Consider the following 12,167-nt stretch of genomic DNA (forward strand, 5'->3'; position numbering starts at 1 on the left):
GATCCAGAAGTCCTTTCTATGGGAAGGAAAAGTAAATGTTAATGGATGTAGCTCCTTTAGTCGTTTCACCAAGAAAGAAAGAACAGATAAACTCTGAGCCAGTTTTCAAGGTTAGAGTCTGAAAGAGAGCACATACAGTTAGTCACAGTAAAAGCTCAGTCAATTTCCATGTCTAGGAGAGAGAAAGGGTTAAACACTGAAAGACAGGGCCATGTGGATCATTGGTAGAGGGTGAGCATTAAGTTGTTGCCAGCAGAAGCTTGGACGATGCCCCTGTACAGAAAGGTGTCACAGGTAGACACAGTCAGGCCAGGTGTAGCTTCTAGGAAGAGAAAAGAGAGAGAACGTCTCTTTTAGTGTTCTTCTGCTAAAGTAACATTGGCAGCGGCCACCACCTGTATCTGTCTGCCTGGTCAGCTGATCATGAGTACATTGGTATAATTTTAAAACAACTTTTTATCATGAATTGCTTAGATAGTCGAAGTAGAACAAAACCAGAGGATGAAACAGACTCAGCACACAGGATAAGACGGTAAATGAGGTTTATTTCTACTGTAGACTTTGTTTAAGGAATCTTGAGCTGGAGTTGTACAGAAGCCAGAGGAGGAGGAGGTAAACCCAGGAATCCAAGGAGAGAGAGAGAGAGTACTGGTGATGAGAATATTTACAGTGCAGTCCTTAGGAGGGAGTATTACCAGATGTTGGCAGGCAGGTAGGCAGATAGGCAGGTTGACAGGCAGACAGGCAGGCAGACGGATAGGCAGACAGACAGGAGTCCACATAACTGAGGTTATGTTCCAGCAAAGGTCTGTATCAGCAGCTACCTTAAGAAGCCCATGAGCTCATTAGGAGAATGCGTTGCAGCTGCAGACAATGAGCTGCCAGAACCAACCAGAAGGAGAGGAGCAGAGATCCTACAGTACCCTCCCCTCAACGATTGCCTCCAGGCAATCCAGAACGCTTTTCAGGATGGCGTTTGTAAAAGGACGTGATGAGAGCAGGGTCCAGGATGTGAGAACGGGGAACCCAGGTTCTCTCTTCAGGTCCATATCCTGCCCAATCCACAAGATATTGAAAACCACGCCCCCTACGCCGAACATCCAGGATACGATTGACCGTATATGCAGGGTGGTCATCAATGAGTCGAGAAGGAGGAGGGGGCTTGGTGGGAGGACTTAGGGGACTTTCTGAGACTGGCTTGATCTGGGAAACATGGAAAGTAGGGTGAATGTGCATGGAAGATGGTAGTTTGAGTCTCACCACAGATGGGTTGATGATCCTCTCGATGAGAAAATGGCCAATGAAACGGGGGCCAACTTTCTAGAAGTATCTTTTAATTTAATATTCCTGGTGGAAAGCCAGACTCTCTGATTGATGCGATAGACAGGTGCAGCAGAACGGTGGTGGTTAGCGAACCTCTTATTTTGTTCCAGGGTGCGTAGGAGGGTCCTCTTGGTCTGTTGCCAGATCCTACGACACCTGGAAACGTAATGCCGAACAGAGGGAACTAGGATGTCAGATTCAACACTGGGAAACAGCGGGGGTAGATAGCCCAGTGAAGCCTCAAAGGGGGACAATCCAGTAGCAGAGGAAGTATGTGTGTTGTGAGCATATTCGATCCATGTGAGATGTTTGCACCAGCAAGAGGGGTTGTCATTTATTACGCACCTCAAGGCGACTTCAAGTTCCTGGTTGCATCTTTCTGTCTGTCCATTAGATTGGGGGTGGTATCCAGACGAAAGACTTACGGAGGCACCAAGAGCTTTGCAAAACTCCTTCCAAACTTGCGAGATGAACTGCGAGCCTCGGTCAGAAACAACGTCCAAAGGTATGCCATGGATGCGGAAAACGTGGAGAACCAGGAGTTGGGCAGTCTCCAATGCAAATGGAAGCTTGGGTAAAGGAACAAAATGGGCTGTTTTAGAGAATCTGTCAACAACAGTAAGGATGACTGTGTTACCGTCAGATGGTGGGAGACCAGTGATGAAATCAACGGAAATGTGGGACCAGGGGGGGGCAGAGGTTGAAGAAGACCAGCAGGGGGGTGATTAGTGTTCTTGTTTCGAGCACATGTGGGACAAGCTGCAACAAAATCTTTAATGTTGAGGTTCACAGTCGGCCACCAGAAAAACCTTTTGGTAAATGTGATCATACGAGTCACCCCAGGATGACAAGTCAATTTATTGTTGTGCACCCAATCCAGAACTTTATTGACGACAGAGTTGGGAATGAACAGCTTGCCCACTGGGCCAGTACCTGGGTCAGGTTCAGACCTCTGTGCCTCCCTGATCTCCTTTTCAATGGCCCAGGTGAGGGCGCCCACAATACAAGAATCTGGTAGGATGGAAGCTTCAGTCTTGAGTTGGTCAGAATGAGAGAACTGGCGAGAGAGAGCATCAGGCTTAATGTTCTTGGAACCGGTTCTGTAGGAGATAGAAAAATGAAAACGAGCAAAAAACAGAGACCAACGGGCTTGTCTGGGGTTAAGTCTTTTGGCATTTTGAATGTAGGAGAGGTTCTTATGATCAGTCCAAATGAGAAAAGGGACTTCAGCACCCTCTAACCAATGCCGCCATTCCTCAAGCGCCAACTTGATGGCTAAAAGTTCACGGTTGCCCACATCATAATTTTGCTCTGCTGGAGACAAGCAACGAGAAAAATAGGCACATGGATGTACTTTATCATCCAGAGGAGACCGTTGAGAAAGAATAGCCCCTACTCCAATGTCAGAAGCATCAATCTCTACAATAAATTGTGCACATGGATCAGGATGGGTCAATATGGGTGCTGAAGAAAATAGAGTCTTTAATTCCCCAAATGCCCTTTCTGCCTCAGGAGTCCAATGGAACGTTTTCAGAGAGGAGGTGAGTTGAGTGAGAGGTGCTGTGACCTGACTGTAGTTTCTTATAAACCTCCTATAAAAATGTGCAAATCCCAAGAACCTTTGAAGTTGCCTGCGATCAGTTGGAGTAGGCCACTCTGCCACTGCCTTGGTTTTCTCGGGATCAGTTCTGTACCTGCCTGCCTCAAAAATAAAACCCAAAAAAGACACAGATGTGACACTGAATTCACACTTTTCGGCTTTAACAAAGAGTTGATTCTCAAAAAGCCTCTGGAGAACTGTTCTGACATGCTGGCAATGTTGTTCTATGTCCTGGGAAAAAATCAAAATGTCATCCAGATAAACGAAAACAAAGAGGTTGAGAAAGTCACCAAGAACATCAATAATAAGAGCCTGGAAAAAGGCGGGTGCATTAGTCAACCCGAAAGGCATAACCAAATACTCAAAATGTTATAGGGGGGTTTTGAAAGCTGTTTTCCACTCATCACCCTCTCGGATCCGGACCAAATGTTAAGCATTGCGCAGGTCGAGTTTAGTGAAGATCTTGGCAGAATGTAATTGTTCATGTATGGAATCAATAAGTGGTAGTGGGTATTTATTTTTAATAGTGATTTGATTCAATCCTCTATAATCAATACAGGGTCTTAATGTGCCGTCCTTCTTACCCACGAAGAAGAATCCGGCACCAACAGGGGAGGTAGACGGACAAATGATCCCAGATGCTAAAGAATCCTCAATGTACTCTTTCATGACCTTTCTCTCGGGTCCGGAGAGATTAAAGAGTCTGCTGGATGGTAGCGGAGCACCTGGGAGGAGATCAATAGAGCAGTCATAGGGGCGATGCAGAGGTAAAGAAAGAGCCCCTTGTTTGCTAAACACAGATGCGAGATTGTGGTATTCAGGTGGAACTTTGGACAGATCAAGAGGCTCAGAAGGTTTGAGTTGTTTGATAGAGTGAGAGACAGCAGTTCTTAAGCAGTTCTGGAGACAGAGATTACTCCATATCCCTACTCTGCCCTCCACCCAATTAATAGCAGGATTATGTTTCTGCAACCAGAGAAACCCCAAAACTAATTGTGGAGAGATGGAAGAGACAACAAAGAACTCACCCCATTCATGATGGTTACCAGAGGTGATGATGTGAAGCTGAGGCACTTTAAATCTCACTTGAGACATGGTTTGACCAGTGATGCCAGTGACATAAAGGGAATGGTTGAGAGGCTGAGAGGGTATTTGAAGTTTATCAATCAGATCCGAGGAAATAAGATTCTGTTCAGCACCAGAATCAATAAAAGCGTCAACAGGAAACTTCTCTTGGCCAACAATAATAGTGACCGGAAAGCACAGACGAGAGACAGGGGAAGAATGGGATATGCTCATCAAAGTCCCCTGACCTATTGACGAGCCCTCTCTTTTCCCTTCTTGGGGCATCTTGTGATAAAATGTCCTCCTTGTCCACAATATAGGCAAAGACCACCCTCAAAGCGACGTTGTCGTTCCTCTGGGGAGAGTCGAGTGTGACCAATCTGCATCAGTTCCGGTTCCGCAAATCCCTCTGAAGAGGAAGTGGGTGCGTCGAGGAAAGTGGTTCGATGCGCCAGAGAGTGCTGCCACTGTGAATTGTAGTTCCTTTCTGTTTGTCTCTCTCTTAGACTATTAATTCATCCAGTCTTTCGGGTTCATCTCTCAAAACCAACTGGTCCTTTACTTGATCTGCAAGGGAATTAACAAAAATACCCTTGAGTGCCGCTTCATCCCAACCCACCTCCTGCGCTGCCACCCGGAAGTCGATGGCGAACTCAGCCAACTCAGCCAACGCTCTCTCCCTGTTTGAGGGTGAGTATCTTCTTAGCCGCTGCCTCCTGCTGGAGTGGTTGATCGAAGACTCTCTTGAAGTGACTGAAAAAAATGGCATAACTAAGAGACTCAACAGGGTTAGATGCCAAATAGGCGTGCGCCCAGCGCACACCAGATCCCTTTAGCGAGGTAACAATATAACTAATCTTGGAGGCAGCAGTAGGGAAAAGGGAGGGGGAATGACTAAATGCTAATTCACACTGGAGAGAAAAACCACCAAAGTTATTAGGATTACCATCAAACAGTTCAGACGGACGGACGTCAGGCTCTCGGATCCCAGAAGATAGAAGATAGTGGGTGGCTGAGGATTCTCTAAACGAGCTGGAAGATTGGAAGAGGCAGGTGAGAGTTTGGTTATGATTTCGCTTAAAGCATGAACCATACCACCAAGTTCTGTGAGATGAGAATCCGTAGTCCTTTGTTGTTGCAGTAGCTGTTGAAGCATGGTTTCAGTAGATTGTAGGCGTTCCTTTAAGGAAGTCTGTTCATCATCTGAATTGTTCTTCGACATGTTAGATGGCTGGAACATACTATCATGAATTGCTTAGATAGTCGAAGTAGAACAAAACCAGAGGATGAAACAGACTCAGCACACGGGATAAGACGGTAAATGAGGTTTATTTCTACTGTAGTCTTTGTTTAAGGAATCTTGAGCTGGAGTTGTACAGAAGCCAGAGGAGGAGGAGGTAAACCCAGGAATCCAAGGACAGAGAGAGAGAGTACTGGTGATGAGAATATTTACAGTGCAGTCCTTAGGAGGGAGTATTACCAGATGTTGGCAGGCAGGCAGACGGATAGGCAGACAGACAGGAGTCCACGTAACTGAGGTTATGTTCCAACAAAGGTCTGTATCAGCAGCTACCTTAAGAAGCCCATGAGCTCATTGGGAGAATGCATTGCAGCTGCAGATAATGAGCTGCCAGAACCAACCAGAAGGGGAGGAGCAGAGATCCTACACTTTTACACTTAAAAAGGAACAAAATTGACCATCTTTGATGACTCAGCAAAAATGGCCAATGGTTGTTTACTTCACCATTGGCAGACTTGGAGCAGACTGATGAGTGGCAGCTGATCAGTTGGATTGATGCAGCTGACAGGGTTAATAAGCATAACTTTACTGCAGTAACATTAAAAAAACAGTGATAAACGTAACAGGCTCTTGTAAAAGTGTAGCTTGTTAATATAGCACTGTATCCCAAGGATATGAACATTTTAAGGTTTAGTTGTTTTAATTTGGTAAAATCAGCTCATCCAAGGTGGCACACATACTTCAAAGATGCAAGAGCACTTGATGCCTAATTAACTTCATGCTTAATTTTTTGAAATAAGGACAATGTAACATGATTTGAGATGCTAAAACATGCATGAAAAAAATAACACTTCATGCATATACAGTACAGACCAAATGTTTGGACACACCTTCTCATTCAAAGAGTTTTCTTTATTTTCATGACTATGAATATTGTAGCTTCACACTGAAGGCATCAAAACTATGAATTAACACATGTGGAATTATATACTGAAAAAAAAAGTGTGAAACAACTGAAAATATGTCTTATATTCTAGGTTTTTCAAAGTAGTACTTTAAGAAATGAAGGTCAGTCAGTCCGAACAATTGGGAAAACTTTGAAAGTGTCCCCAAGTGCAGTCACAAAAACCATCAAGTGCTACAAAGAAACTGGCTCACATGAGAACCGCCCCAGGAAAGGAAGACCAAGAGTCACCTGTGCTGCGAACGATAAGTTCATCCGAGTCACCAGCCTCAGAAATCGCAGGTTAACAGCAGCTCAGATTAGAGAACAGGTCAATGCCACACAGAGTTCTAGCAGCAGACACATCTCTAGAACAACTGTTAAGAGGAGACTGTGTGAATCAGGCCTTCATGGTACAATAGCTGCTAGGAAACCACTGCTGAGGACAGGCAACAAGCAGAAGAGACTTGTTTGGGCTAAAGAACTCAAGGAATGGACCCTAGACCAGTGGAAATCTCTGCCTTGGTCAGATGAGTCCAAGTTTGAGATCTTTGGTTCCAACCACCGTGTCTTTGTGCGGTGCAGAAGAGGTGTAGGTGACTCTACATTCCTGGTTCCCACCGTGAAGCATGGAGGAGGAGGTGTGATGGTGTGGTGGTGCTTTGCTGGTGACACTGTTGGGGATTTATTCAAAATTGAAGGCATACTGAACCAACATGGCTACCACAGCATCTTGCAGCGGCATGCTATTCCATCTGGTTTGCGTTTAGTTGGAGCATCATTTATTTTTCAACAGGACAATGACCCCAAACACACCTCCAGGCTGTGTAAGGGCTATTTGACCAAGAAGGAGAGATCACCTGGCCTCCACAGTCACCGGGCCTGAACCCAATCGAGATGGTTTGGGGTGAGCTGGACCGCAGAGTGAACGCAAAAAGGCCAACAAGTGCTAAGCATCTCTGGGAACTCCTTCAAGACTTTTGGAAAACCATTTCAGGTGACTACCTCTTGAAGCTCATCAACAGAATGCCAAGAGTGTGCGGAGCAGTAATCAAAGCAATAGGTGGCTACTTTGAAGAACCTAGAATATAAGACATATTTTCAGTTGTTTCACACTTTTTTGTTTAGTATATAATTCCACATGTGTTAATTCATAGTTTTGATGACTTCAGTGTGAAGCTACAATATTCATAGTCATGAAAATAAAGAAAACTCTTTGAATGAGAAGGTGTCCAAACCTTTGGTCTGTACTGTACATTTATAACACAATTTTCAATCCCTCAAGAAAGACTGTTTCTCTTCAGTATTCTTTAAATTCATTAAATAACAGCACTTTGCCATAAATGAAAATGTGCATACACAATTTCTTTCAAGGGGCCTTAATGTGTTTCTAGTATGGTTTTTCATGATAATTTCCTTTCATTCTCAAGTTTTTCATTTTTCAATCTTAAAACATTTATGAGTGGTGTGTAAATTGACTGCATGCACTCATGAACTAAGATGTCAGATAAGAAAGTAAATGCTTAAGATATGCAAATATTGATGCAGTTAAATGTTTTCAGCCAATCTTTTTCAGCTTTCTAGCATTTTTGTTTGACCCCAGGGAATTATTTATACAAAGTCAAGAAACGAGCTGAAATATTTTAGTATTTAGAAAGCAATCCCATAAGCAAACCTGTAAGAGTGCAACTTAATATCAGCTGGTTTAGTTCTTATTGATAGCATATAAAAAGGTTTCTCATCACCAACATATCACAAAAGAAGCATTTCATGCTGAGCAGAAGTGAACGACTCTCTCAATACCTTTGCAACCTTATTCTCAAACACATACAGGTGGTATTGGTAACAATTTTTATGAACGTTGCAGTGCTTTGGGGCCAGAGTCTAGATGTGCAAAGAAAATAATTTTATCCTCAAACAGTCAGAACACAAAATGTAGTTTTTTAATAAATGTTTTTATTATTAAGGGAGAAAAAAAACAAAATTTCCCAGATTTCTCCTCCATCTATATGCTGCCACTATTTTTGAGTGGAAAACCCTTTGTCGCATCACTATAGTTGCAGTTTTTGGTTATTGCTTTGTTCTATATGTACTCCAGAGCAGCGGACAGGACGTTAGCTGACGTACTATTGCAATACCCTACAGCTGCCACCTGCTATAGTATCTGAAGAACCATTGTGACTCATTGTGTCATTTCTTGTGTCATTTCTCTGAAACAGATAAGGATCTCTGTAAGTGACATACATAAAGAAAATGGAACTAATCTGATTGGAAAAGTTCAAACCTTGTGAACCTCTAGAATCAGACAAATCAAATATTTGAGGTTATTTACACATTTATGGGGATAAAGTAGCTGGGTGATTTTTGTGTAAACTGAAATAGCTCACATTAAAGCATTAACAAATCCTCCCTGTATTAGATGATTTTAGCAATTAAACGCAGCTCAGACAAAAAAAAATCAGATTCATAGAAGACCAGGGGGTCCTCATAAGATTTCTGTCAGTGAAGTCAATAGTAATTAGAAGCCTTGTCCAAGAGCCACCCACAGAGAGCTCTAGAAAGACTTGGATTTGCAAGTAGAGTTTTTCCATAAATATTAGGTAATTTAGTCAGTTGTATTAGTATATACACACACTCAATGCACGAGACCCCAGTGCTGAAGAAAAAGCTTGTTGAAACTTGTTTAAAGTTTCCTGTACAAGTCAGTGAAACACTGGGAGATTGTACATAGTCTAGTCAAATGAGACCAAAATTGAACTCCGCACTACACACCATACCGACAGTGACATTTGGAGATGAAAACAACCTAGACTTTTTCACAGGATTGTCAGATAGAGAGGCTTGTGTCCAGGGACAGCATTCTTTACACCTCTTCATCAGACACTTTGCTTTGCATGTTCGTTGTCGTCGTCTTCCGCTTTATCCGGGACCGGGTCGCGGGGGCAGCAGATTCAGCAAGGACGCCCAGACATCCCTCTCCCCAGACACCTCCTCCAGCTCCTCCGGAGGGAGCCCAAGGCGTTCCCAGGCTGGTATGGGGGCCCAACGTCCACAAATGGAGGTGGTTCTTATAGCCCAACACCGTGCAGGACGCTTGGCATTTGCCAGAGAACACAAGGATTGGCAAATTCGCCACTCGTGCCCTGTGCTCTTCACAGATGAAAGCAAGTTCACACTGAGCACTTGTGACAGACGTGACAGAGTCTGGAGACACTGTGGAGAGCGATCTGCTGCCTGCAACATCCTTCAGCAAGACCGGTTTGGCAGTGGGTCAGTAATGGTGTGGGGTGGCATTTCTTTGGAGGACCACATGGCCCTCCATTTGCTCGCCAGAGGTAGCCTGACTGCCATTAGGTACCGAGATGTGATCCTCAGACCCCTTGTGAGACCATATGCTGGTGCGGTTGGCCCTGGGTTTCTCCTAATGCAGGACAATGCTAGACCCCATGTGACTGGAGTGTGTCAGCAGTTCCTGCAAGATGAAGACATTGAAGCTATGGATAGGCCCATCCGTTCCCCAGAACTGAATCCGATTGAGCACATCTGGGACATCATGTCGCGCTCCATCCACCAACGTCACGTTGCACCACAGACTGTCCAGGAGTTGGCGGATGCTTTAGTCCAGGTCTGGGAGGAGATCCCTCAGGAGACCATCCACCGTCTCATCAGGAGCATGCCCAGGCGTTGTAGGGAGGTCATAGAGGCACGTGGAGGCCACAAACAATACTGAGCCTCCTTTTGACTTGTTTTAAGGACATTACATCAAAGTTGGATCAGCCTGTAGTGTGTTTTTCCACTTTAATTTTGTGTGTGATGCTAAATCCAGGCCTCCATTTGTTAATAAATTTGATTTCCATTGATGATTTTTGTGTGATTTTGTTGTCAGCACATTTAACTTTGTGCAGAAAGTATTCAATAAGAATATTTCCTTCATTCAGATCTAGGATAAGTTATTTGAGGGTTCCCTTTATTTTTTTGAGCAGTGTACGTATAGAAAATGGAACCAATCTGATTGGGACAGTTTAAACATTGTGAACCTCTAGAACCAGACATATCAAATATTTGAGTGTATTTACACAGTCATGGGGCTAAAGTAGCTGGGTAATTCCTCCAAGAAGTGTAAACTGAAATAGCTTACATTAAAGCACTAACATTGCAAAACTGGCACTATCATAAAGAGATTGTTTTTTGATGTGAGACTCTGTGAGGTTATAATTCAATTCAAATTCAAAAATACTTTATTAATCACAAAGGGAAATTAAATATAACTGGTTGTAGTTCTTTTACATGTTGTAGAAAGCTGTGATCTTTAGTGAGTTTGTAGAAAAATGAAGAAATCCTTCCTGTATTAGCTGATTTTAGCAATTAAAAGCAGTTCAGACAAAAAAAAAATGTTCAGATTCATAGAATCCAGCGTTCTATTGGACATTGTTAACTATCTGTACTGTCACAAAAGTCTGCTGCAAAATGTATTACTGATTTTCAGCCAATCTCTTCAATTCAATTCAATTCATTTTATTTATATAGCGCCAATTCACAACACATGTCATCTCAAGGCACTTCACAAAAGTCAGGTACATACATTCCAATTAATCCTAACCATTGAACAGTGCAGTCAGATTCAGTTATTTATTCAAATTAGATACAACGTTTTTCTGTCTAAGGAAACCCAGCAGATTGCATCCAGTCAGTGACTTGCAGCATTCCCTCCTCCCAGATGAGCATGTAGAGACAGTGGATAGTCACTGGTGTTGACTTTGCAGCAATCCCTCATTCTGAGCATGCATGTAGCGACAGTGGATAGGAAAAACTCCCTTTTAACAGGAAGAAACCTCCAGCTGAACCAGGCTCAGTGTGAGCGGCCATCTGCCACGACCGACTGGGGTTTTTGAAAGAACAGAGCAGAGACACAAAGAGAGCAAAGAAGTAATGATCCAGGAGTCCTTTCTATGGGAAGGAAAAGTAAATGTTAATGGATGTAGCTCCTTTAGTCGTTTCACCTAGAAAGAAAGAACAGATATACTCTGAGCCAGTTTTCAAGGTTAGAGTCTGAAAGAGAGCACATAGAGTTAGTCACAGTAAAAGCTCAGTCAATTGGAATGTCTAGGAGAGAGAAAGGGTTAAACACTGAAAGACAGGGCCATGTGGATCATCGGTAGAGGGTGAGAATTAAGTTGTTGCCAGCAGAAGCTTGGACGATGCCCCTGTACTGAAAGGCGTCACAGGTAGACACAGTCAGGCCAGGTGTAGCTTCTAGGAAGAGAAAAGAGAGAGAACAACGTCTCTTTTAATGTTCTTCTGCTAAAGTAACATTGGCAGCGGCCACCATCTGTATCTGTCTGCCTGGTCAGCTGATCATGAGTACATCGGTATAATTAAAAAAAAACTTTCACACTTAAAAAGTATTTAGAAAGCAATCCCATTAGCAAACCTGTAAGAGTGCAACTTAATATCAGCTGGTTTAGTTCTTATTGATAGCATATAAAAAGGTTTCTCATCACCAACATATCACAAAAGAAGCATTTCATGCTGAGCGGACAGGACGTTAGCTAACGTACTATTGCAATACCCTATAGCTTCCACCTGCTACAGTATCTGAAGTACCATTATGACTCATTGTGTCATTTCTCTGAAACAGATAACACATGTCGTCTCAAGGCACTTCACAAAAGTAAGGTACATTCATTCCAATTAATCCTAATCATTACTAACAGCTGGTTTCACAACTAGACTTACTGCATATGTGACTTCCTATCATTGTGCCAAACTGTTTTCACTGAGTCACCAAAGGTGACCAATTCTTTCATAAATGTTTCTAGCAGCAGTGTTCATGCCTCTGTGCTTGATGTTGCACCCCTGTGGCCATGGAAGTTGTTGGAAAGTCTGAATTTGGCTATTTGCAGGGGTGAATGAATACATTTGGCAATCAAGCATTTACATAATAGACCAATGTTTGTGCAAGCTACATGACAAAACATAAAAAACCCACAGACCAC

The sequence above is a fragment of the Girardinichthys multiradiatus genome, chromosome 9, assembly GCF_021462225.1.
Source record: "Girardinichthys multiradiatus isolate DD_20200921_A chromosome 9, DD_fGirMul_XY1, whole genome shotgun sequence".
NCBI lineage: Eukaryota > Metazoa > Chordata > Actinopteri > Cyprinodontiformes > Goodeidae > Girardinichthys > Girardinichthys multiradiatus.